The sequence below is a fragment of the Tauraco erythrolophus genome, chromosome Z, assembly GCF_009769465.1.
Source record: "Tauraco erythrolophus isolate bTauEry1 chromosome Z, bTauEry1.pri, whole genome shotgun sequence".
NCBI classification, from domain to species: Eukaryota; Metazoa; Chordata; class Aves; order Musophagiformes; family Musophagidae; genus Tauraco; species Tauraco erythrolophus.
In genome coordinates, this window is record NC_141496.1 from 52,920,732 (window position 1) to 52,945,479 (window position 24,748).

Sequence of the window (24,748 nt, forward strand, 5' to 3'; positions counted from 1 at the left end):
GGACCAACTAGGATACAAAAAGAAGGCCTACAGAGGGTGGAAGCAAGGACAGGTAACATGGGAAGAATACAAAGAAATTGTCCGAGCAACCAGAGATCAGGTTAGGAAATCAAAAGCCCTGATAGAGTTAAATCTGACCAGGGACATCAAGGGTAACAAGAAAAACTTCTATAGATATGTCAGTGATAAAAAGAGATCTAGGGAAGATGTAGGCCCTCTCCAGAAGGAAATGGAGGACCTGGCTACCCAGGATATGGAGAAGGCTGAGGTTCTCAATGACTTGTTTGCCTCAGTCTTCACTGGCAAGAGCTCCAGCTGCGCAGCCCAAGTCACGGAAGGCAAAGGCAGGGACTAGGAGAATGAAGAACCGACCACTGTAGGAGAAGATCAGGTTCGAGACCACCTAAAGAACCTAAAGGTGGACATGTCCATGGGACCTGATAAGGTGCATCCACGAGTCCTGAGGGAACTGACAGATGAAGTTGCTAATCTGCTATCCATCATACTTCAGAAGTCATGGCAGTCTGGTGAAGTTCCCAATGACTGGAAAACGGGAAATATAGCTCCCATATTTAAAAAGGGAAAAAAAAAAAAGACCAAGGGAACTACAGGCCAGTCAGTCTCACCTCTGTGCCCGGCAAGATCATGGAGCAGATCCTCCTGGCGACTATGCTATAGGCACATGGAAAATAAGGAGATGATTGGTGACAGCCAACATGGCTTCACTAAGGACAAATCCTGCCTGATTAATTTGGTGGCCTTCTATGATGAGGCTACAGCATCGATGGATAGGGGAAGAGCAACTGATATCATCTACCTGGACTTATCCAAAGCATTTGATACTGTCCCACACAACATCCTTATCTCTAAACTGGAAAGACATGGTTTTGATGGATGGACCACTCGGTGGATAAGGAATTGGCTGGATGGTTGCACTCAAAGAGTTGTGGTCAATGGCTCCATGTCCCAGTGGAGGCCAGTGACGAGTGGTGTTCCTCAGGGGTCGCTACTGGGGCCAGTGCTATTTAACATCTTTGTTGGTGACATGGACAGTGGGATCAAGTGCACCCTCAGCAAGTTTGCAGATGACACCAAGTTGTGTGGTGTTGTGGACATGCTGGAGGGAAGGGATGCCATCCAGAGAGACCTTGATAGGCTGGAGAGGTGGGCCTATGAGAACCTTATGAAGTTCAACAAGGCCAAGTGCAAGGTTCTGCATGTGGGTCGGGGCAATCCCAAGTACAAGTACAGGCTGAGCGGAGAAGGGATTGAGAGCAGCCCTGAGGAAAAGGACTTGGGAGTGCTGGTGGATGAGAAGCTCAACATGAGCCACCAATGTGCACTGGCAGCCCAGAAAGCCAACTGTATCCTGGGCTGCAGCAAAAGAAGCGTGGCCAGCAGGTGGAGCGAGGTGATTCTGCTCCTCTACTCTGCTCTCATGAGATCTCACCTGGAATACTGCGTTCATCTCTGGATTCCCCAACTCAAGAAGGACATGGAACTGCTGGAGCAAGTCCAGAGGAGGGCCATGAAGATGACTCGAGGGCTGGAGCACCTCTTCTCTGAAGACAGGCTGAGAGAGTTGGGGTTATTCAGCCTGGAGAAGAGAAGGCTCCGGGGTGACCTTATAGCAGCATTCCAGTACTTAAAGGGGGTCTACAGGAAAGATGGAGACTTTTTACACGGGCGTGTAGTGATAGGACAAGGGGCAATGGAGTTAAACTGAAAGAGGGCAGATTTAGGTTAGATATAAGGAAGAAATTTTTTACAATGAGGGTGGTGAGGCACTGGAACAGGTTGCCTAGAGAAGTTGTGGGTGCCTCATCCCTGGAAGTGTTCAAGGCCAGCTTGGATGAGGCTTTGGGCAAGCTGGTGTAGTGGAGGGTTTCCCTGCCCATGGCAGGGGGTTTGGAACTGGATGATCTTTGAGGTCCCTTCCAGCCCTAACCATTCTATGATTCTATGATTCTAATGCAAGTTACTACGTTTCACCTACTCATTTTACCACTAAAGTCGCAACTTACAATGTTCACACTACATGTTTGCAAAAGGTATGCTGGGACAGAGTAGAATCAGCTTTTCAGGCCATAAAAAGCAGCCATTCATGAATTGTCGGCAGCAGAGGAAGTCCTGCCCTAACTCAGAACTGTGCTCCCTTGTGGGGTAGTGCTCCTGCACGCTCCTGCACCACTGGGCTTTGGAGAAAGGCGCACTCTGGAGGCTCCATGAACATAAATGCAGAATGGGATTTCAGGAGACAGAAGAGAAACTCGTGTCTGTGCTGTTGTCTATCCAGTTTTTACCGTATCCCAAACTGCAGGCAAGATTTGCTATTCGTCCTTTGAACAGAAGGAACTATTTAGCTCTAAAGAAAAAGTGAGATCAGGTTTTTTCTTGAAAATGACTGAACACAGCAAATTAAAAACTGCACTTAAAATACTGATTTCAAACAATCTTTGGAAATACAACGGGCACAGGAAAAAAAAATTTACTCATGTACAAAGCATAAATGGCTTTTTACTTCTCAGGTCTGGTAGATATCACCAGTTCCAGCATAATGATACTAACCTCACTCCAACCATACAGTCCTCCAATTAAAGTAGGAAATTTGCCTTTAGGTTTCCTTCACTATCACTACTAATGCGATGGGTCATTAACTTTAATAACACAAATGTGTTACACTAGCCCATTCAGTGCAATTAGTGCACAAGATAATACTTTAAGAGCACATTTTGCAAGTAGTAACTAGTAGATAATGGATCTTTAAAAAGCCTTACACCCTATATGGGCTACCAAACCACCACTACCTAATAGCACTTAAGCATGCTAGGAGAAGGCAACATATATTCAGATCACTCAATAGACCATGTAGTTTTAGGTCTAGGTAAGCATGGTTTAATGACTGCACCAAAGAGTGTTTTGCTGTTTTAATGCCCTTAAAGCAGTCTTTCAGAGCCTTTTTCAGTGGTAATGGAAGAGTGTATCAAATTTATTTATGTTTCCTCAAAATACTTCTGGATTTGCAATGCATAAATCCAGATCATTACGCAGTATTTTATTTTCTTATTATAAAAGAACTACAGCAGCACACTTTCTCCCAGTTTTTCTGTGAAATAACTTGTTCTTATGTGGTTTTGTAGTACTTTAATATAAAACTAAATTGACTAATAGGATTTCCCGTACTAAATTGCACCACTTATACATCAAGTCCAATGTCTTGCCTCCAGCAACAGCCAGTATTCAGTAATTTAGAAGGAAACTAGGAAACAAATGCTGCTTCTCAGCAATTGCTTTAGTTTTGTCCACAAGGGAAGCATTTCTTGCCTCCAGAAGCAGTTATTTTGTTCCCAGAGCTCTGTAAATCTATTTGTGCCAAACTTCATTCAAGACAAGCATGTCACAACCTTGTGAAACACAAACCTAGGGAACAGTTCCAGATGCCATCCAGCTCAGACCCATATTTCAAAAGGTGTGCCTGCCAACATCATCTGAACCAGCACGAGGACCTCTCTGCTTCATTTTCCTTTGCTCAAAAGAAAGTCTTGTCTAGGCCTCTCACTCCTCCTCCTCCTCCTTCTCTTTCTCCTTCTCCTAATCCTACTTGCCCTCTTTTCCAGGCACTGTGTTGCTCAAAAATGACACTTGTCTCAAATCACTGCTTGCAGCCCTAGTAAAATTAGTAAATAAATAAACAAAACCCTTTCTCACCACAGGAGTGCCTTCTTCATCCTAGAAGAGCAGGTAAAGCGTAAAGACCCTGCTTCCATCTCCAACAAACAAAGCATAGGAAAAATCATCTGCTTTGTCTCCAGTGACATAATTGCTTTCCTCACCCCCAAAGTACTTGACAATATGAGAGCAGGATGAGAGATAAAAGTCTAGGGTCACAAAGATGCTATCAAAAGCAAATGAGTTGTATATAATCACTTTAACGAACTGATTGTCAGTACCTAAGCATTTTTTTCATGTTACTACATCTACTATTATTCCCCTAGGTCTGAGAGTTAGAATCTTTCTTCTAATTCCTATCACACATTGCTCACAGCTATTTTTTCTTGTTGGTTCTTATATCAGCTAAGTTGCTGTTTTTTTTCTGAAATTTACATGTTACCTCACAATATACACGGCAACCACCTTGAGCTTTTCTTTCCTTCCCTATCCAGGTTCTCTACTCTTCTTTACGTAGAATCATACAACTGTTTAGGTTGGAAGGCACCTTAAAGATCACTTAGTTCCAACCTTCCTGCCATGGGTAGGGACACCTTCCACTACATCATGTAGCTCAAAGCCTCATCCAACCTGGCCTTGAACACTTCCAGGGATGGGGCATCTACAGCTTCTCTGGGCAACCCGTTCCAGTGTTTCACCATCCTCATTGTAAACAATCTCTTCCTTACTTCTAATCTAAATCTACTCTCTTTCAGATTAAATCCATTGCCCCTTGTCCTGTCACTACACGTCCTTGTAAAAAGTCCCTCTCAAGCTTTCTTGTAGGTACCTTTTTAGGTTCTGGAAGGCTGCTATAAGATCTTCCTGAAGCCTTCTCTTCTCCAAGCTGAACAGCCCCAACTCTCAGCCTGTCTTCAGAGAAGAGGTGCTCCAGCCCTCGAGTCATCTTCGTGGCCCTCTTCTGGACCCGTTCCAACAGATCTATGTCCTTCTTGTGCTGGGGACTCCAGAGCTGAGTGCAGTATTCCAGGCAGGATCTCATGAGAGCAGAGTAGAGGAGCAGAATCACCTCGCTCCACCTGCTGGCCACACTTCTTTTGATGCAGCCCAGGATACAGTTGGCTTTCTGGGCTGCAAGAGCACATTGGTGGCTCATGTTGAGCTTCTCATCAACCAGCACTCCTAAGTCCTTCCCCTCAGGGCTACTCTCAATACATTCTCCGCTCAGCCTGGACTTGTGCTTGGGATTGCCCCGAACCACATGCAAAACCTTGCCCTTGGCTTTGTTGAACTTAATGAAGTTTGCAAAGGGCCACCTCTGAATCCTGTCACATAGACATAGTTCAGTGGCTATAGAAGTTCTTCTCCAGACTCCCTTCAGCCTAAATGCATTTTCTTGGTGCCCATGACTTAACAAAACTGTGTGTACCCGTTCTGCCTGCATCTTACACAGGTGGGTGGGATATTTACTCTTCTCGCCTCACTCAGTACACCAATGCACCAGATCTTTCACCATGTGTCACTGGCGGCTCAAATGAATACTATAATCCATGGGGTTTCCTTATTATCACCCTGAGTACTATCATTTCCATTTAACACAGTAAACACAAAATGTTTACTAATTTAAAAGTGATTTTTTCCCTTTGTAAAATTAAGTAACAACTCCAGTTCTTAAAGTTAACTTTTGCAGTTTATTCAGCTTAGATCAATTGACTCTTGTTTTGCAGATCACAATTGTTCCTCTACCTTATAAGTCACTGCCTGTCTCCTTTTTTCTTGCTGAGAAGCACTAAAATGCAGCTATATATGTCATCATTAATTGTACCAGACATGCAATTGATGGAGCTTTCAGCATTTTAAAAACTTGTTTCCCAGGCCTTCATAGATCGAGCGATACCCCTTCAATTGGCAGAAAGAAATGCAGCAAAACTCCTTTTCTTCCTTCTCATGTTAAGTTACAGTTATCTATAAATTCAATAGCATTAATCATATCCTCATTCAGTTGACGCATATATATATGTTATAAAGACTGTATTATAAAAGGAACTCTCGGTAGCAAGCTCTACAGATATTGCATTCTGCTGGCAGCAGTATTATAACTCTTAATGAAATGTAGGAAGGAAAGGGTGCTAGTCTTTCATGACCTCAAAGCAAGATCTAAGCAGGAGAGGTGTACAAATGAATTTTACATAAAGTACAAGTGTTTGCAAAAAGACGCTCTTTTAATAGGCAAACTAAATGTAAAGATGGCAGCAAATTAAAAAAAAAAAAAAGATTAAAGGAAATGTTAAATATTTTTTAGCTTAAGGAAAAACGTTATTCAATTTAGACAACAGATATTTTTATACAAGTAGATTCTACTTATATAATCTTAGCCATAATCTAATAAGTACAGTAAAAGTTATTGGTAAAAAAAATCAATTCTAACATCTTGTTTCACTCTATATATGATGCATGCTCTGCTCTGCAGACTATTTCTTATCACAGTAAAATCAAGAATAAAAAATATATTGTCACTCCTTAGAATTCTATTGAAAAGTGTCTTGATATTTAACCACTAAAAAAAAATCTTTCCATAGCTAAGTCATAGAATTTTTCTGGTTTAATGATTTTTTATTTTTCTTGTATTTTCCATGGAATTTAAAGAAAAACAAATCTTTGAAATAATAATCTGTGTACTTTATATTCAGACTGAAATATGTTTTTATATATCAAACAGTCTGAAAAAATTCAAAAGCACATACTGTTATTTAGAGAACACCTGTTTAAAATTTGCTGACATTTGTAGGTCTAACAAAGCTAACAGAACTAAGGGTCATGTTAGCAGGTACCAGCATAAAACTAGGAATGATGTTTAATCCAGTTACACTTTTCAAAAGCTTAAAAATATTAAGTGTTAGAAATCTTGATGAGTCTATTCAACTTACTTCTTTACGTCCTATAATTCAAACCAAACCAAAAACACTGTGAGTTCTAGACATATAGACACTGGAATTAAGTAACAGGGGCTTCTTGTTTGTTTGTTTGCTTGTTTTCTAAAATAATCTGTGTGGTATATCACACTGGCACTGGAGGTATTTTGATTGTGTCAAATATCTGCCAAAACCCGGAATAAATGAAAATCTTCATTATTTTCAAAGAAGAAAAATATTATTCCTAAAGGCCATTAATTCAGAGGGAAATGGCTTAGAGAGTTCAGAAGATCCCCAAGGTCTTTCTATTCTGTTGGTTAATCAAAACTTCAGCAAATATGGAAAATCAAAAGACTTAATTCAATAGATCTCTTGTCTCACTACCCTTATCTCAGTATCTTTACTGATGTCTTAAAAGTTTTTAATATGAGAAATACACACGGGTATATTACTTATGCTATCATTCTATCTAGCAGCCCTAATTATGGACTGTTTGATGTTATACAAAGACAGAAAATAAATGATCCCTGCCTTCAAGCAGATTAACATGGAAATTTAAAGCAGGAGAAAACCAAGGAAGACAAAGACTAAATTTCTGAAACTGTCACAGCACACCAACAATTGAACTGTTTTCAAGGGTGTTTTTATATAGACATTACACAAAAGTGAGAGTTTCGGGGAGGAATTAAAAAGAGCTATGCCTATCATTCTGGAAAAAAATAGCTGAAAGTTTAGTAAGTGGTGATGAAGGCTGAACCAGCTGGAAACAGGTCAGTTTTCTACTACTAAGTGAAGGACAAGAGCCACAGCTATGACCTCTGCTTGAGAACAGGTAAATTGAGAATTGATAGGTAACAGGGATTGATGAAAAGGAAGAAGAAGCACGGATAGAGAAGCAGAGGTGGAAAATGGTACGTCCAACACCTCAAATCAAGGCAAGATGAAGTGGTGGGAGTAAAGAAACACATAACCAAGGTGCTGACTATGAAGTTTGTATGAAAACTAGAGTGGGAGATGGCAAGTGTAAGAGATTATGTGAGGAATAGAGACAATGGGAAAGAGAATGTGTCAGGGTAAATATGGGAAGGGACTGAGATACCATTTCAGAAGGTGAGGAAAACTTGGAAGCAGCCTGGCTCAAAAAGGAGAAAAAAAATGGGAGAGGAAACCTCTGGATCACAGAAAAGGAAGAGGAGAAACCCATCATGTAGAGAACAAGATAAAGCCCAACATAAATAATTCAAGATACCAAATGTCTTCATTTTTTGAAATGTTCAAATGTATTTAGCCCCTACATGCTAAATTATTGTAGCCAAAACAGCCTCCCCAAAATTTAAAGAACTGAATATTTTGAGAAAAAAAGGAAAAGATAGGGCACATAAACAGATAAACAGACAGGCTTTACATATTTCATAGCATTTAGTCAGTATTCTCACACTGTTCATCTGTTTGGCTATATAGTTGTAAATGTGTAAAAACTAATGAGTACTGAGAAGCTGTGTCTAAATTGGTAAATCCAAGTCAAAAAATATGACCTGAAGTGAATCAATAAGTGAAATTGAACCTTCACATCAACATTTTTAGTATGAAGGGGAGTTGAATGATTTTTTAGAAAACAACAATTGCTGCCAGCTTAGTACACCAAAGTGTTCAAATATCCAGTCTTTTCTCAAGACAATTAGTGTATAAAATGACAATAGCTGCAAACATGGCTTTAAAGTATTACAAGACTGATATTAGGCAATTCTGCATCTAATATGCTTCTTTGGATTTCAGAAGACTCTCTAAAATCTTGATCAATCAATTTAAAAAAGCAAACCAATGGAGGAAATATTGAAGAGCTGACAAAATTGATTTTAAATCTGTCACTTTTTAAAAGTGATGTTAAGGTTGGCACTGCAGCCAGCTATGGTCTTCGTATCGACTTTCATATCATATACAATCACTTCGAAATAAAAGTAACATTCATTTCTGTAAGTAAAAACACATGTCTGAATGGTCTTCTACAAAGCAGGAAACTTAATGTAAGCAAAACTGTTGAAAATGCACAGAAAGGAAGAGAACCTATTTTTCCCCTTTTAGATGTGTGAAACAGTAGATCTAAAAAGAGTCAGAGATAGCAGAACCTTATAGACATTTCCGAAGCTAGCTAATCAGACAGACATAAACCACCAACAAAACTACTGAATAGGCTATACCACTTTTACACATTTTGAGAGTATGAAACACTTTCATAAAAGGAGTTTAAAATCAGAATGGACAGGAGATGAAAGAAGAAAATACAACAGTAGCCAGGTGTCATCCCATAGAAAATATGCACTGACAGCAGTAATGCAAAATTTAAGAGAACAATCCAAATCAATAAGCCACTAATTTTGCCCTTATAAATCATTGTGGCTCCAGTTTCAGCTTACATCGTATTTAATGATTCCAAACCACATAGGCTTCAATTTATCTCTTATCACCAAAAGGGACAACATAGGCTACAGCATACATGGCTGACATGTTTGGGTTTTGGCAGCTAAAAGAGCACTTCACATAGTACACTTCAGACCAGTCCATGATAAGAATTATTGTTAATGTTCTCAATAGCCAGAATAAGTTGTTTAACAACAAAGACATATGACCTAAACCCATACCAACAAGGGTTAATAATATGGTTTCACAGCAGTAATTCCTTTTTTCACTTATAAAATGTCAGACATCAAGTGATAGACATTTATGCATCTAGACTGGCAAAAAATAAAGCAAATAACCCCTCTGCTGAAGCTATGGGACTATGGTAAATGCATTAATTTCTTAGTATTTGCAGCCAAACAGACGCAATAGCAAAATTTTCAAACTCCATTAAGTCACCAATAAGATGATAGTAAAGCTTTTATTTATTCTCCTAATCTCCAGAAACCAACCAAAAAACTAAAAAAAAAAAAACAACAAACAAACGAAAAAACAACCAACCAACAAAACTAACTCCTGATGTTGTGAATGTTAGTTATTCACACCACGCAGTAAGCAAACTGGATCTGTCCTGGAGTTATTCAGATTCCTCTCGAATAGAAGAAAATCCTGTTGAATTGAAAATAAGCCATTTTAGATCAGCTAAGACCTGCAAACACCTGCCAGTATCTAGTGAGCCTCTGATCTTATATATCATCAAATTGTTAAATAAAAAAAACCCACAATAATATTTACTGTATACAACCTAGATTATGTCATTTTGGCTTCTTCTGGAATTAAAAACGCTTTACATTACTCCTCCAGCTTCCATCAGCAAGACATTTAGAACCAGAGGGGGCTTAGGCTGTTTCTCAGAGCCAAATCCAGTGCCCATGCATACCAATAATTTTTTATAGCAAACTTTAAAACAAACAGGGAAACAAATTAGTAATAACTCAGCTCACCAAAAAACAGTTGTGAGAGGACAGAGGTACTTTAGTAGGCAAAAGAAAACAAAAGCAATTTGTTGACCTCAGAGTAAGTATTTGTACCACATTAGAAGTTGGGCTTTTGTTCTTTTCCTTTTCTTACTGTTGGTTATCTTCAGATTTTTTCTTATAAATTACATTGTTTACAGAATGGTTATTTCAACAATACTCTTATAAACGGGGACTAAAATAAGAGTGTTGCCTATATGCAAATTGAACATTTACAATTTATAAACAAGACATAAACTAGGAATTATGTTATGAATGCAATGAATAGCAAATATACCTGAGAAAAATTTTATCTGTTTACGAACTCTTTTTAAACAGAAAGAAATTAATTAACACAAAAAAATAATCCACTAGGAAATAAACTGTTTACTTCTGTAATTTTTTTTTTGAGAGACAGAATCTACACTGCAGAAATATTACTCATCTTGGAAAACATATCAGAATAGGTTTTTGTTAAATGTGAATTCTATCTCCATTATTTTTCTATTTGGTCCTTTCTATTTCTATTATTCTGTGAAATTTATGTGTGATCGTATAAAATAACTGGCATTTCCACACCATTTATCTAATATCTAAAAGAATGAAACTCTATTAAAAATTAAATCTTGCATCACCCCTCAGGGTTATTAAGCATTAATTCCAGTTCTTTCTTAATTAGTTTATTGCTGAAGCACTGTAAGACGCAGAGGTTTAGAGTACCAGAATAAAGATGTGAGGAATTGCGTTTATAATGGAAAAAGTACAAAATATATAGTGTCAGAGGAACTGTGGTACTGAATATTTATAAATATATTAATAACAAAAGGAGGGCTAAAGATCACCTCCAGCCCCTACTGGATTCAAGGGGTACGTTAGTCACTAAGGATGAGGACAAGGCTGAGGTCCTTAATGCCTTCTTTGCCTCAGTCTTTAATAAGGTCAGTAGTTCCCAGGTGAGCTGGCCTTCGGTGTCTGAGTGCAGGGAGGGAGAGCAAATTGAAGCTCCTGTGATCCAAGAGGAACGAGTCAAGGATCTGCTCCTTCGGCTGGATGCCCACAAGTCTATGGGGCCTGATGGTATCCACCCGAGAGTCCTGATAGAGCTGGCGGATGTCATTGCCAAACCCCTGTCCATTATCTTTGGGCAGTCTTGGCTCACTGGGGAAGTTCCGCTGGACTGGAGGCTGGCGGATGTTACCCCCATTTACAAAAAAGGGCGGAAGGAGGATCCGGGGAACTACAGGCCTGTCAGTCTGACCTCGGTGACGGGCAAAGTCATGGAACAGGTTATCTTGAGCGCTATTAATGAGCACATACAGGTTAACCGGGTGATCAGGCCCAGTCAACATGGGTTTATGGAAGGCAGGTCTTGCCAATCAAACCTGATCACCTTCTATGACAGGGTGACCCACCTGGTTGACAAGGGAAGGGCTGTGGATGTAGTTTTCCTTGACCTCAGTAAAGCCTTTGATACAGTTTCTCAGAGTGTTCTGGTTGAGAAACTGATAACTGCTGGCCTGGATAGGCACACCCTCCTTTGGGTTAAATACTGGCTGGATGGCTGGGCCCAAAGAGTGGTGGTAAATGGGGCTAAATCCGGCTGGAGGCCGGTCACCAGTGGGGTTCCCCATGGCTCAGTGCTGGGTCCAGTTCTGTTTAACATCTTTATCAATGAGCTGGATGAGGGGATTGAATGTGTTCTCAGTAAATTTGCAGACGACGCCAAGCTGGGAGGCTGTGTCAATCTGCTTGAGGGTAGGGAGGCCCTTCAGAGGGATTTGAACAGACTGGATCGTTGGGCTGAGGCCAATGGCATGAGCTTTAATAAGGCCAAGTGCAGAGTCTTTCACTTGGGGTATAAAAACCCCAAGCATCGCTATAGGCTCAGGGAAGAGTGGCTGGAGAGCTGCCTGACGGAGAAGGACCTGGGAGTGTTAGTTGACTACCGGCTTGATATGAGCCAGCAGTGTGCCCAGGTGGCCAAAAAGGCCAATGGGATACTGGCGTGTATCAAGAATAGTGTGACCAGCAGGAATAGGGAAGTGATCCTGCCCCTGTACTCGGCACTGGTGAGGCCGCACCTGGAATATTGTGTCCAGTTTTGGGCCCCTCGCTTTAAGAGAGATATTGAGCTCCTGGAGCGAGTCCAAAGAAGGGCGACTAAATTGGTCAAGGGGCTGGAAAATAAAACTTATGAGGAGCGTCTGAGGGAGTTGGGGCTGTTTAGCCTGGAGAAGAGGAGTCTGAGGGGAGACCTGATTACAGCCTACAAATACTTGAGAAAAGATGGTGGGGAGGTGGGGGAAGGGCTCTTTACATTAGTGTTGGGTGATAGAACAAGAGGAAATGGGTATAAGCTTAGTCAGGGGAGATTCAGGTTGGATGTTAGGAAGTATTTCTTCTCTGAAAGGGTTGTCAGCCACTGGAATAGGCCGCCCAGGGAGGTGGTGGAGTCCCCATCCCTGGATGTGTTTAAGAATACAGTGGATGATCTACTTAGGGATATGGTTTAATGGGGATTAGGGATGGTTGGACTCGATGATCTCTAAGGTCTTTTCCAACCTAGAAATCTATGAATCTACGAATCTATGAATAGAAGTCCTGGTGTCTTGTAGATGTGACTGTGTCCATTGACTGGGCACCCTGACTGATCCTATTAGATGTCTACCGTGTCCACCTACTATATAGTCCATCTTAGAAAATCATAGAATGGTTTGAGTTGGAAGGGGCCTTAAAGATTATCTAGTTCCAACTCCGCTGCCATGGGCAGGAACACCTTCCAGTACATCAGGTTGCTCAAAGCCTCATCCAGCCTGGTCTCGAACATTTCCAGGCTTGGGGCAGCCACAACTTCTCTGGGCAATCTGATCCAGTGTTTCACCACCCTCACAGTGAAGAATTTCTTTCATATATCTAATCTAAATCTCCCCTCTTTCACTTTAAATCCATTGCCCCTTGTCCTATGACTACACACCCTTGTAAAACGTCCCTCTTCAGCTTTCTCGTAGGCCCTCTTTAGGTACTGAAAGGCTGCTAGAAGATATCCCTGAAGCCTTCTCTTCTCCAGGCTGACCAACGTCATCATTAGTCCCACTCTATAACAAACAACAAACCCAATTTAATGTTCTGCAAAAAGAATCTCTCCTATCTTCATCTAAAGGCAAAATGAGGGATCTTTAGGTTGCCAAAACTGCAAACCATAAACTGCTATATTTAAATGTAACTGTAAATTGCCAGATCTTTTTATAATGTTGAAACATGAGAAAGGTCAATTTTCTGAGACATCAGTCTGCTGATTGATAAAATATTTTGCATTAGAAAGTGAGTAAACAGGATACTTTCAAGAAGCAACGTTCTGAATTTTGAAAGTTTTCTTGCCTTGTCTTCACCTCACAGAGATGGAAGAGCACCAAATAATACATAATACTTAAATTTTTTGTGCTGTCACCTGGAGATGTTCCGATCCAGCATCTCTCCAAGGGTCTATTTTTCCGTCTGGTCGTAAGTTGCAGGTAAACAGCATGGAGAATAATGACTTCAGTGTAACTATAGATCAGCTCAGTAAATGCTCTTACTCTGGAGAGTCAGCAGCAAAACTCAGTAACAGAAGTATAAAACCCTGATGCCCCTGTTCTAGGGTATCATGAGAGATCTGGACATCTGGAACTATAAAGCTGCCAGAATCAGGCTAATGTCTTTGCTTGGCAGAAGGCAATTAAAAGGAAAGCTTTCTATGAAGCTGCCAGCGTTTTGAAAATGTTCAATGCCAACAAAGTGGTGCAGAGATCTTCACCTTGATGGTGAGTTTTGACATCACATTACTGATAATCATTTGGTAGCTGTGTCCTCTGGTGCCTACAATCTCAAACATAATGGATATTATAATTTATTTACGTAGAGCCCTGGATCAGAAGGTGATTCAAGGAGAAATCTAGGGCAGACTTGAAAATAACACACAAGGAAGAAAAAGAAAAAGAAGAAAATACATGTTGATACTAACCACTACAAAGTAGGTAAACAGTTATTGCTGACTCTACTGATTTCAGTGGATGTGCCTTCAACTCTGTAGTTGAACTATGGATAAAGGAAGCCATGTCAAAAACGCCAGGCTAAATGAAACACTGAAAGGTGCAGAGTTTCAGAATATTTTCAAAAGTCATGTATTTCATTATAAAATATAAAAATTAAGTTATATTTGTCAATTTTAAAGACTTGATTTAACTTCAGTAAACTATAGCCAGCTTGTGAAATACTATATGTATTTTTCCTGCCGTCAGTGAATCAGGATATACTAGCTCTGGGACTGAAAAGAATGTTACAAAGTGCCAGTTTTTTTCCCCTAAACACGAAGTTTTGTTATACTTTGAAAAAAATCTTTGATTGCAGCATCTGATATTTTTCAGTAAGAACATACGAAACAGTTTCCCTCAGGTAATCTATTTTGTGAACCTTCTAAGCTTCTCTAAACAGACATTAAAAATTTCTCATTCTTCTCTTTCCCTGTTCCCGTTCCCAGTTAATACATTTTAATCCGCTCTCACTCTCTGCTCTCTAATGCCTTGTCCTCATTGGAGTCGCTCTTAATTTTCACTAGAGAATAGAAGAGGAAAATTAGGCCCATTATATATATATGTTCACATTAGCAGATGGGATTTCAGGTGAATAGACTCAGGGCAATATAATGGTAGAGAAAAGAAACTCCGCAGAGCATTCCGCAGCCTTGGAGATTTAGCAGGACGACTTTAAATCACCAGTGCCCTCTGCTGCTCTTGGGCTGGTCTTCTGTTTTGTTTTGTTTTCCCTTGCAACCTAGTATAACTTTGACAGTGCCCCAAGCGTTCCTTAATTACTGCTTCCTTGTAGGATGATTTATGGCTACTGCTACACACAGAGGTTTGTCCCTGTGAGACGTTATGGCCTCACCTACCCCAGCATCAGCATGGGTGCTCCAACAAGGCAGGACACAGGAGGATGCAATGAGAGACAGAGTTATCACTGCTTTGCACCGCAGCTCTCCCGGGGGAGTGCTCTTCCTGGCCAAAAGCAAAAGGTTGCAAGACTTTCAAAGAGTTTTACTACTTGTCCCTGAAGACCACAGATAGAAATGGAAGGTTTTCTCTGCTTTTGCCTGGGAGGCTTGGTTTTGCAAGAAGGATCCTGTGTAGCGAATAGACCAAATCTAATAAAATGAAAAATGAAGGATAGAGAAACATGAATAGTGACAATTTCATCAGCTGCACAGCTTAATACACACCTAGGGGGAAAATCAATCAGCTAGTGTCTGATCAGTGTTTTCTTGATAGCATTAGCTATGTGGCTTATACAACCTCTGAGGAGATAGTGCTTGTTTTCCTTACCTGTGTAATTCATTTATTAGCCTAAGTTTACAGCTGTCAGCACAGATTTAGAGCACCAAACCTAAATGAACACACTTTCTGTAGGTTTCAAGGACACACAGCTAAAAGCCTAAGACAAATGTAACAGGAATTTTTACATAGAACAGCTCATATCCATTTATGTCACCATAAAAATAATTTACTTTCTAGTTGGAAAACTATCTGGTCAGCAATTCTAGATTTTATTTCCATTTCCCTTCCTCAGTCATAGAAGGAAGAATGTAACCCCTGATATGATTCAGTAACTCTCACAGTCCTCAAAATTGAGAGTAAGGGGGGATTGTAGTCTTCAAGTGAAAGGAGAAGCATCTTTTTGTGACTGTAGGGTACTTTTTTACGCATGCCCAGAATCCTTCTGTACATCCACTTTTCTGTACACACTCCCACATATGACACAGGACATTATGAACCAATCTGCCAGACCAACCTGCAATGTTAATTGCAGGTACAGCCTTTATATAAAAGAATGGAAGGAACGAAAAAGAGCTTGTTATTTTACTGGGCTAAATATTGAGTTGACTCATAAAACAATATGGTTCCTGCCTGAAAGTAGCTTGGCAGCTAATTAAGGCTTAATTCAGCAAGTAGGATGATAGCAGAGGAAGCAAGAGATGGCTTGGGTGCTCTCCACTTGGTTTGAACTAGAGTCCTCCGTTTTCCCTTCAGAAGTGGTTGTTTGGGGGGCGGGAGAGGGGGCCTGGATTTTTGGCAGGAAGGGCTGCTATGCACAGACACTGCTTGCACACTTACGGAGTGAAATGCTTATTCCTGTTCTTCTTGATCTTTACAGCAAGTTAACGGGCACTGCAGGAAGCAGACGCTGCAATAGCCATTATGCTGCTCCAGCTGTCCTCTGCAGGGACTGGATAGCTTGCAGAACAGGCTCCAACTCGTAATAAAAAGCAGCCCTGCTTTCCACGGCTGACCGTGTCCCAGAACTCCAGCGTGGGGTGTGCGTGTAGCTGTCATGCATCTTTTCATTTGGCCATTCTATGCCAAGAGACAAAGAATCCTCCAAAATAAAGCTGTTTCATGCTACTGCTCTCAACTTTCTTCTGAAAGGAAAGGATTTATTTTACTCATTCTCCAAAGCTGAGATGCCAGCTCTGCTATACATTACAGTTTAGTCCTTGTGGCAGTGCCAGACCACTGCAATAAAAATGTTATCAGGTTACACAGCACAATACAAATTATAAACTACATTCAGTACCCACAGGATGCATAAACTACCAGGACTGGTATTCAGTGACTATGCCGTATGAAGAAAAGTACTCTCATAAATGATCTTGAGAGGCAGTGAGAGGCTCTGTACCTGTAATGAAGCAAGCAGATAGTCCAACAGACAGCAAAGTAAAGAATATAGCACTTGCTTGCATTACAACAACCAACCAGTGCATGATAATTGCCATGCTGTTCGAAGCTAGTATTAAGTGAATGAAACCAAACAAATCGTTCAAGTAACATCCTTCTCTTTCATTTGAATGTTTGCATGTCTGAAGACCAGTCAAGTTAGTCTGAAAAAACTCCAGTGGTAAGTGGAACGGTCACGTTTCCTGACAAGTCTGACTGCTCAATTACAGACTGTTTTAAAAGGAGTCTTTTAGCAGTAGAGATCACAGATTTGTCATACTCTCACTCGAGTCTCTGGATTTAACTGCCAAAATCAGACAGTTTCTGTTGTGGACATTGTAATAGCCTAGTATTTGGTACCAGCATTTCGACAAAGGTAAGGCAGGCTCTGTCAGCACGTGTATCACAACAATGCTGCTCTTTTCATTGACACTATCCATTACTGTGCCTACTTGTTCATGTTGAAAATCACCTTAATGTTAAAGCAGTTCTTTCTCCATAGGTGAAAAGAATCTGCAACTTCCCAAAGAGATAGAAGAAAAAAAAAAAAGGAGAGAAAAAAGTGAAGGACAGAAGAGCAAAGGATGGAAAGAGAAAGACAAGTTTTAGGAGCAAGGACAAAAAGTAACTGGTGTCTTATAGCCCTTCAAAAGGAAGTGAATGAGTGTTAGAAGAAGTTCTGCTTACTTATTTTGCAAAAGAAAAACCCCAGTTATGTCCTGGGGCATTTTCAGTTTCTGTCTTCGTTTCATCAGATGCATGTTAGAATTTTCAGCATGTGCAAGACCTAAAACTGTTGTGATCAAAAGAGCCTCCAGGTCTTTTTCCACCAGTAACACTCCAGTTGTCTCATGCTGATTTCTGAGCTTAATTGGTCAGTGAATTTCACAGCAAGAGACAGATAGTTGTAGAGAGAGAGCAGCCCAGAAGTCAATGTTTCAATACATAGGCTGTAGTAGAGCTGTAAGTGAATTGTTATGAATAGGGCACTTCAGAAAATAAGCACACATTTGAAAAGACATGGAAAAAGGGTCTCGACCCACTTACCTAATTCCTTGAAAGGCATTGGAAACTCCCTTTCAATTTGAAAGAGGTTTTGAGGGATGTCCTTAAATACATTAAAATGGCTTGGGCTTTTGAATATCCAATGCCATGCGAGCTTGGCAGGGATTTTCTTGCAAGGACAAAGGAGACAAACATTGATCTGAAACTCAAATACTGGATGATTTTTATCACTTCTATTTTTCAAGAGAAAGGAAAATAAAATGCTTAAGTAATTTTGACCTTCCATGCAAAGCAGAAAAGCTCTCAAAGTTTCTAACAAGTGAAGAAATAGCTCATTAACTAGTTGCATTTTATATTGCATATGCCTGTATTTATGTCAAGAGACATGGTGCATCATGTGCACAGTACACCATCATCCCTCCAAAAATAGGAGCCTTTGATTGAGGTCTTGTCTTTTCATCAATGTTAACAGCAAGAATTCTACTTCTGTCAGAAGACTAAAATTGTTCTGATTCACAGTATTTTTAAAAATACCAACTATTGTTATTTCATAGAAATGTGTATGGTCTCAATCATCACTCCATTTCTAATCACTTCCATTCATGTTTGCGAAGGTGGTTGTTGTACCCTTCACTTTGCCTCATCCCGATTTTTCCAGCGTTTTTTTTTCCTTGAATGCTCACCTTTTCTTTCTCAGTAGCAGCTAAAGACATTCCCCTACTTCAGCCTCCTTGTCACGCTAACTCGTGTCCTATATTTGGCTCCTTGTTGGGCTGAATATCCTACCTCAAAGCTTCCTCTTGCTTTCAGTCTCTGTCTTAGACCCTTAATTTGTATTGACTCACAGCATGGTTGCTGTGAGCTCTGCACCTGCTCCTATCCCACGTGGATGGCTAAATTCTTACAGATGACTGTTTCCAAGGGAGACTCAGGCAGAAACTTAAAAATAACAGTTGAGCACGCTATGCAGTGCTGACTCTTGAGCTTACACATTCAACGGCTACAAATTCAGTTTCACTTGAAAACTGTACCATGCAGTCACTGACCCAAAATTTAAGCATACTTAGGCTTCCCTTTGTATTGCCAAAGCAGTGTCTGTACAAACAAAACTAGCTTGTTAGTAACTGGGGTAAGGTTAGTTCTATGTTTGCCCAAATGCACAGTAAATGTTGACAATTTACTTGCATACAGGCACAGTGCCTGTGTGTTACCTGAGGCTAACCCTAGTCAAAACCAAAGTCGGTACTTTCCACACAAATATTCAAAGAATATTAGAAAAAAACAGTTTTCCAGAAAGATGAGAATCGAAACCACAACCTTCCTCACTGACTCCCAAAATAACAATATCATTTTGCCTTTTGTTGAACAAAGAACACTGAAGAAGGGAAAGCATGAAGAAGTTTAGAGGAAAATAAAAACCATGAGCAGTTTTTCTCTGAAAACTAATAAGCCTACCAGAAGAATCGTGTTCATCACCACTTCCACACTTTGTGAGAAATTCATACAAAACAACCATTTCCCTACATTGTCTCTGTACTGTGGCTCTAAAATTTGTAAACACAACTATAACTCATGATCATTAGAAACAATGTCGGAATTATTGCCCAAAATTTGTATCAACCATGTGATCATTAAAGCAGACAGCCTTAATTACTTTAACAAAAAACAGCTGTGTTGTTGTGGGGCTGCCATTTGCTTCTCATTAATGATTAATTTTTAACAATCTCACAAGACCAACAAATTAATAACAAGAACTAATTATTGGTTGATAAGGAATACTAATAGAGGAAACCCTTTTAACATTTGCTTTGTATTTTAAATTGCCATGTATGTTATTTATTTATTACTTTGTGTCATGTGAATGAAAAAGGACTTTATAGGCAGCGACAGCTTGCCTGAAGAAATTAAATGCATACTGGATAAAAAACAGGTACTTTCAGTGTTGTAAAGCATTGGTCACATTTTATAAAAATAATAATTTCTCTAGATAATTACTTTAACTATTATCCCATCTGTTAACTATTTGACAGAGCTGAAGGTATGGATCAGTTTGCTCTAGATGGTTAGTAATAGGTTATTTTAAAAAATTATAGCTGCTGCTTCCTTTCTATTCCCCATTATTAAATATTAAACCCTTTCATAAATTGCACTTTTAATTAGAGATGAGTCAGGATATTATTTTATGACCCAAACTTTACTAGCACTTCTGCTTATGCTTTAGTATGTTGGGTTTTTTAAGTGAATGCAGAGCTTGCACATGTTGTTAACTGCAGTAAGTTACCATGAAAATACAATGATAATATCAGAAAACCAGATGAAGTCATACCATCACATCTCCTTCATAAGAAAGTTCATTGAATTCTGACAGGAAGTAACTGTCTGAAAGCCAGGAAGGTTTGCAGCGTGCAGTAATCCAATGCACTAATGGAAGTGCAGCGACATGAGACAAGAAAGGTTGTGTGTTGAGTTTGCAAGTTATTCTCTTTTCCAACACACTGGTAGGTTGCTTGACCACAGCTATACAGGTAGCTCCGTCTGACAGACAGGGGACTTGTATAGGCAAGTTCATTATGTAAAGGTGCTGGGCAACTGATACCTTCCTAAAGCCCCTGGGAGATCACCAAAGCCACATAACACCAAGTGCCATCGCTGCTGTCCCCATAATATGTGCTGTCATTGATGCACTAGGGTTAGACAAACCTCCAACAGGCTCCCATTCTCCCAAGAGGAGACAAAAGAGGCTTGTGAAAAGATATATATCTCCTTTGGAGAGTGCTAAGGAAAACAGAAAGCCAAATTTCGTGACCTACAATTATTTGAAAGCTTCACAGACGATTATGTGAAGACTTAATTTTAAAACTTTTTTCACTGAAATTGAAATATTTCAGCAATATTGTATTTTATCTTGTGGAAATGGCAATTCAATGGAAAATTCTTGACCACAATTTTTCAGGCCGTAAATGATTTTGGCCTTCAGTTACAAAATTTACAGACTACTTACTGCTTCTAATAGGGAAATACAAAAGCAATTTTATTTTGAACTAGTAAAACAGCAAAAGAACACAACAAATCCTTTGGATAAAATGAAGTACAATGACAATGAGTCTCTGACAGATGTCACACTAAACTGATTTAATGAACATATGGAAATCAGTCTAAAACATCTGTACAGTAGACTCAGTGGAAATACATATTCTTCAAACTGGTAATTATTGATTTTTATGTATTAGCTAGTGAATACTCAAAAATAATAAAGCAAATAAAGCATACTATCTTTGAGTTCAGAAATAAAATTTAATATACAGACATACATCTTGAATTCTATCCTTGATAGAATTACGATATAATCATAGAATCATAGAATGACATAGGCTGGAAGACACCTTAAAGATCATCTAATCCAACCTCCCTGTCATGGACAGGGACGCCTCTCAACTAGATCAGGCTACTCAAGACTCTGTCCAACTTGGCCTTGAACACCTCTAGGGAGAGGTCATCCACAACTTCTCTGGGCAATTTATTCAAAGTCTTACCACCCTCATACTGAAGAATTTCTTCCTAAGATCTAATCTAAATATGTTCTCCTTCAACTTAAACCCATTTCCCCTTGTCCTATCAGTGGGCACTCTTGTAAAAAGCCCCTCCACAGCCTTCTTGTAGGTTCCCTTCAGGTATCGGAAGGCAGCTATTAGGTGCCCCCGAAGTCTTCTCTTTTCAAGGCTGAACAATCCCAGCTCCCGCAACCTGTCCTCGTAGCAGAGGTGCTCCAGCCCCTGGATCATCTTTGTGGCCCTTCTCTGAACACATGCCAACAGATCTATGTCCTCTCTCTGGTGAGGACACCAGAACTGGACGCAACTCACAAGAGCAGAGTAGAGGGGGAGAATCACCTCTCTTGACCTGCTGACCACGCTTCTCTTGATACATCCCAGGATGTGGTTGGCCTTCTGGGCCGCATGAGCACACTACCGGCTCATGTTGAGCTTCTCATCTATAAACACCCCCAAATCCTTCTCTTCAGGGCTATTCTCAACCCACTCTGTGCCCAGTTTGTATTTGTGCCTAGGATTGGCCCGACCCAGCTGAAGGACCTTGCATTTTGACTTGTTGAAGCTCATGCAGTTAGCACTGGCCCATTCCTCAAGCCTATCAAGGTCCCTCTGGATGGCATCTCTTCTCTCAAGTGAGTCCACAGCACCACACAACTTGGTGTCATCAGCAAACTTACTGAGGGTGCACTCAATGCCGTCATCCATGTCACTGACAAAGATGTTGAACAGCACTGGACCCAGAACAGACCCCTGAGGAACACCGCTTGACACTGGTCTCCATGTAGACATAGTGCCATTGACCACAACTCTTTGAGTGCAACCTTCCAGCCAGTTCTTTATCCACCGAGTGGTCCATCCGTCAAATCTGTGTCTCTCCATTTTAGAGACAAGGATGTCATGTGGGACAGTGTCAAACGCCTTGCACAAGTCCAGGAAAACGACATCCGTTGCTTTACCCACGTCAACCAGCGCTGTAGCTTTGTCGTAGAATGCTCCTAAATCAGTCAGGCACGACTTGCCTCTAGTAAAGCCATGTTGGCTGTCACCAACCACTTGGTTATTTTTTATGTGCCTTAGTACAGCTACCAGGTGAATTTGTTCCATGATTTTACCTGGCACAGAGGTAAGGCTGACTAGTCTGTAATTTCCCAGGTTGTCCTTGGTCCCTTTTTTAAAGATGGGGGTTATGTTTGCCCTTTTCTAATCTGTAGGAACCTCACCAGACTGCCAGGACCTCTCAAATATGATGGCTAGTGGCCTAGCAACTTCAGTTGGCAGTTCCTTCAGGACCCGTGGATGTATCTCATCAGGTCCCATGGACTTGTGCACCTTCAGGTTCTCTAGGTGTTCCTGACCTGATCTGCTCCTACCCTGGCTGGTTCTTCACTCTCCCAGACCCTGCCAACATCCTCTGTGATTTGGGTGGTGTGGTTCGAGTGGCTGCCAGTGAAGACTGAGGCAAAAAAGTTGTTGAATATTTCAGCCTTCTCCACATCCTCAGTAACCAGGTCACCCGTATGCTTCCGGAGAGACCCCACATTCTCTCTCATTTTTCTTTTTTCTCTCACATACCTATAAAATCCTTTTCTGTTATTTCTAATATGGCTGGCCAGATTTGACTCTGTCAGGGCCTTAGCTTTTCTAACCTGGTCTCTGAGTACACGAGCAACTTCCTTGTACTCATCCCAGGTGACCAGTCCCTGCTTCCATGCTTTGTGTGTTCCCCTTTTGTATTTGATTTTAGCCAGGAGTTCTTTGTTTATCCATATAGGTCTCCTGGTGTTTTTGCCTGATTTCTTCCTTTTAGGGATGCAATGCCTTTGAACTTGGAGGAGATGATCCTTGAAAGTCAATCAACAATCTTGGGCTCCCAGTCCCTCCAGGGCTTTATCCCATGGCACACTACCAAGGAGGTTCCTGAAGCGGCAAAAGTCAGCTCTTCTGAAATCGAGGGTTTCAGTCTTGCTGAGCTTCCTCCTCTTGGCTGCCCTTAGGATCTCAAACGCCACCATCTCATGGTCACTGCAGCCAAGGCTACCCATGAGTTCAACATTACCTACCAGCCCTTCCCTGTTGACAAGAATGAGGTCTAACATGACACCTCTCCTCGTTGGTTCCTCTATCACTTGGATAAGGACGTTATCGTTAATGCATTCCAGGAATCCCCTGCATTGCTTGTTCCCCGCCGTGTTGTTGTTCCAACTGATGTCAGGGTGGTTAAAACCCTCCATGAGGACCAGGGCTTGTGAACGAGCAGCAACTCCTATCTGCCTATGTAGGGCCTCATCCACTTGGTCCTCCTGATTGGGTGGTCTGTAGCACACCCCCACTGTAAAGTCTCCTACCCTTCCTTTCACCTTGGCCCACAGGCACTCAGTTCTATTGTCATCACTTGCCAGGTGGAGCTCCATGCATTCTAGCTGTTCATTGACATAGAGGGCAACACCCCTTCCTCTTCTCCCCTGCCTGTCCTTCCTGAACAGTTTATACCCCTCTAGTCCAACACACCAATCGCAGGAGTCATTCCAACATGTCTCTGTGATGCCAATCAGGTCATAGCGCTGCAGGCTCACAAGCTTCTCCAGCTCCTCTTGTTTATTGCCCAAGCTGCGGGCATTCGTATACAGGCATTTGAGTTGGGTCCCTGATGAGGTACCTGGAGCCCCCTGATGATGCTCAGATGTTTCCACAGTAACCAACCCCTCAACAACCCCTGTGCTCCATCCACAAGCCGGCATGACACCTTGATCCCTTCCTAATTCACAAGACTGCGCGATCTTGCTAGTGCATTCCTCCCCCACAAGCACCAGCATACTGCATTCCGGCTCCCTTCCAGTGATTCTGATTTCACCGCCACCCCCTTTCATACCTAGTTTAAAGCTCTGTCTATGAGCCCTGCCAATTCCCTTCCCAAAACCCTTCTCCCTCTGTGGGACAGGCTATTAGCATGCATTTCTAACAGACCTGGCCTCTTGCAGATCCAGCCACTGTCAAAAAACCCAAATCCCTGCCAGACACACGAGGCTCGGAGCCAGGTATTAATCTGCTGGTGCTTCCTGCCTAATCCCTCATCTTTGCCCACAACTGGAGGGATAGAGGAGAACACGACCTGTGTTCCTGATCCCTTAACCAGGTGCCCCAAGGCTCTGAAGTCCTTCTTCATTGTCCTTGGAATGGTTCTTACTAACTCCTCACTGCCTACCTGAAACAACAAAAGGGGGTAATAGTCTGAGGGCTGTACTAGGGAAGGAAGCTTCTTCCTGACATCTTTAACTCTGACCCCTGGGAGGCAACAGACCTCCCTGTGCAGCGGGACCGGTCTGCATGTCAGGCCTTCTGCTCCCTTAAGCAGTGAGTCACCAATGACAATAACAATAGATATAATATTGAGTCACTTAGGCAAAATATTAGTAAGACCCTGAAAACACTGTGACAAAAAAAGGTGGTGTATA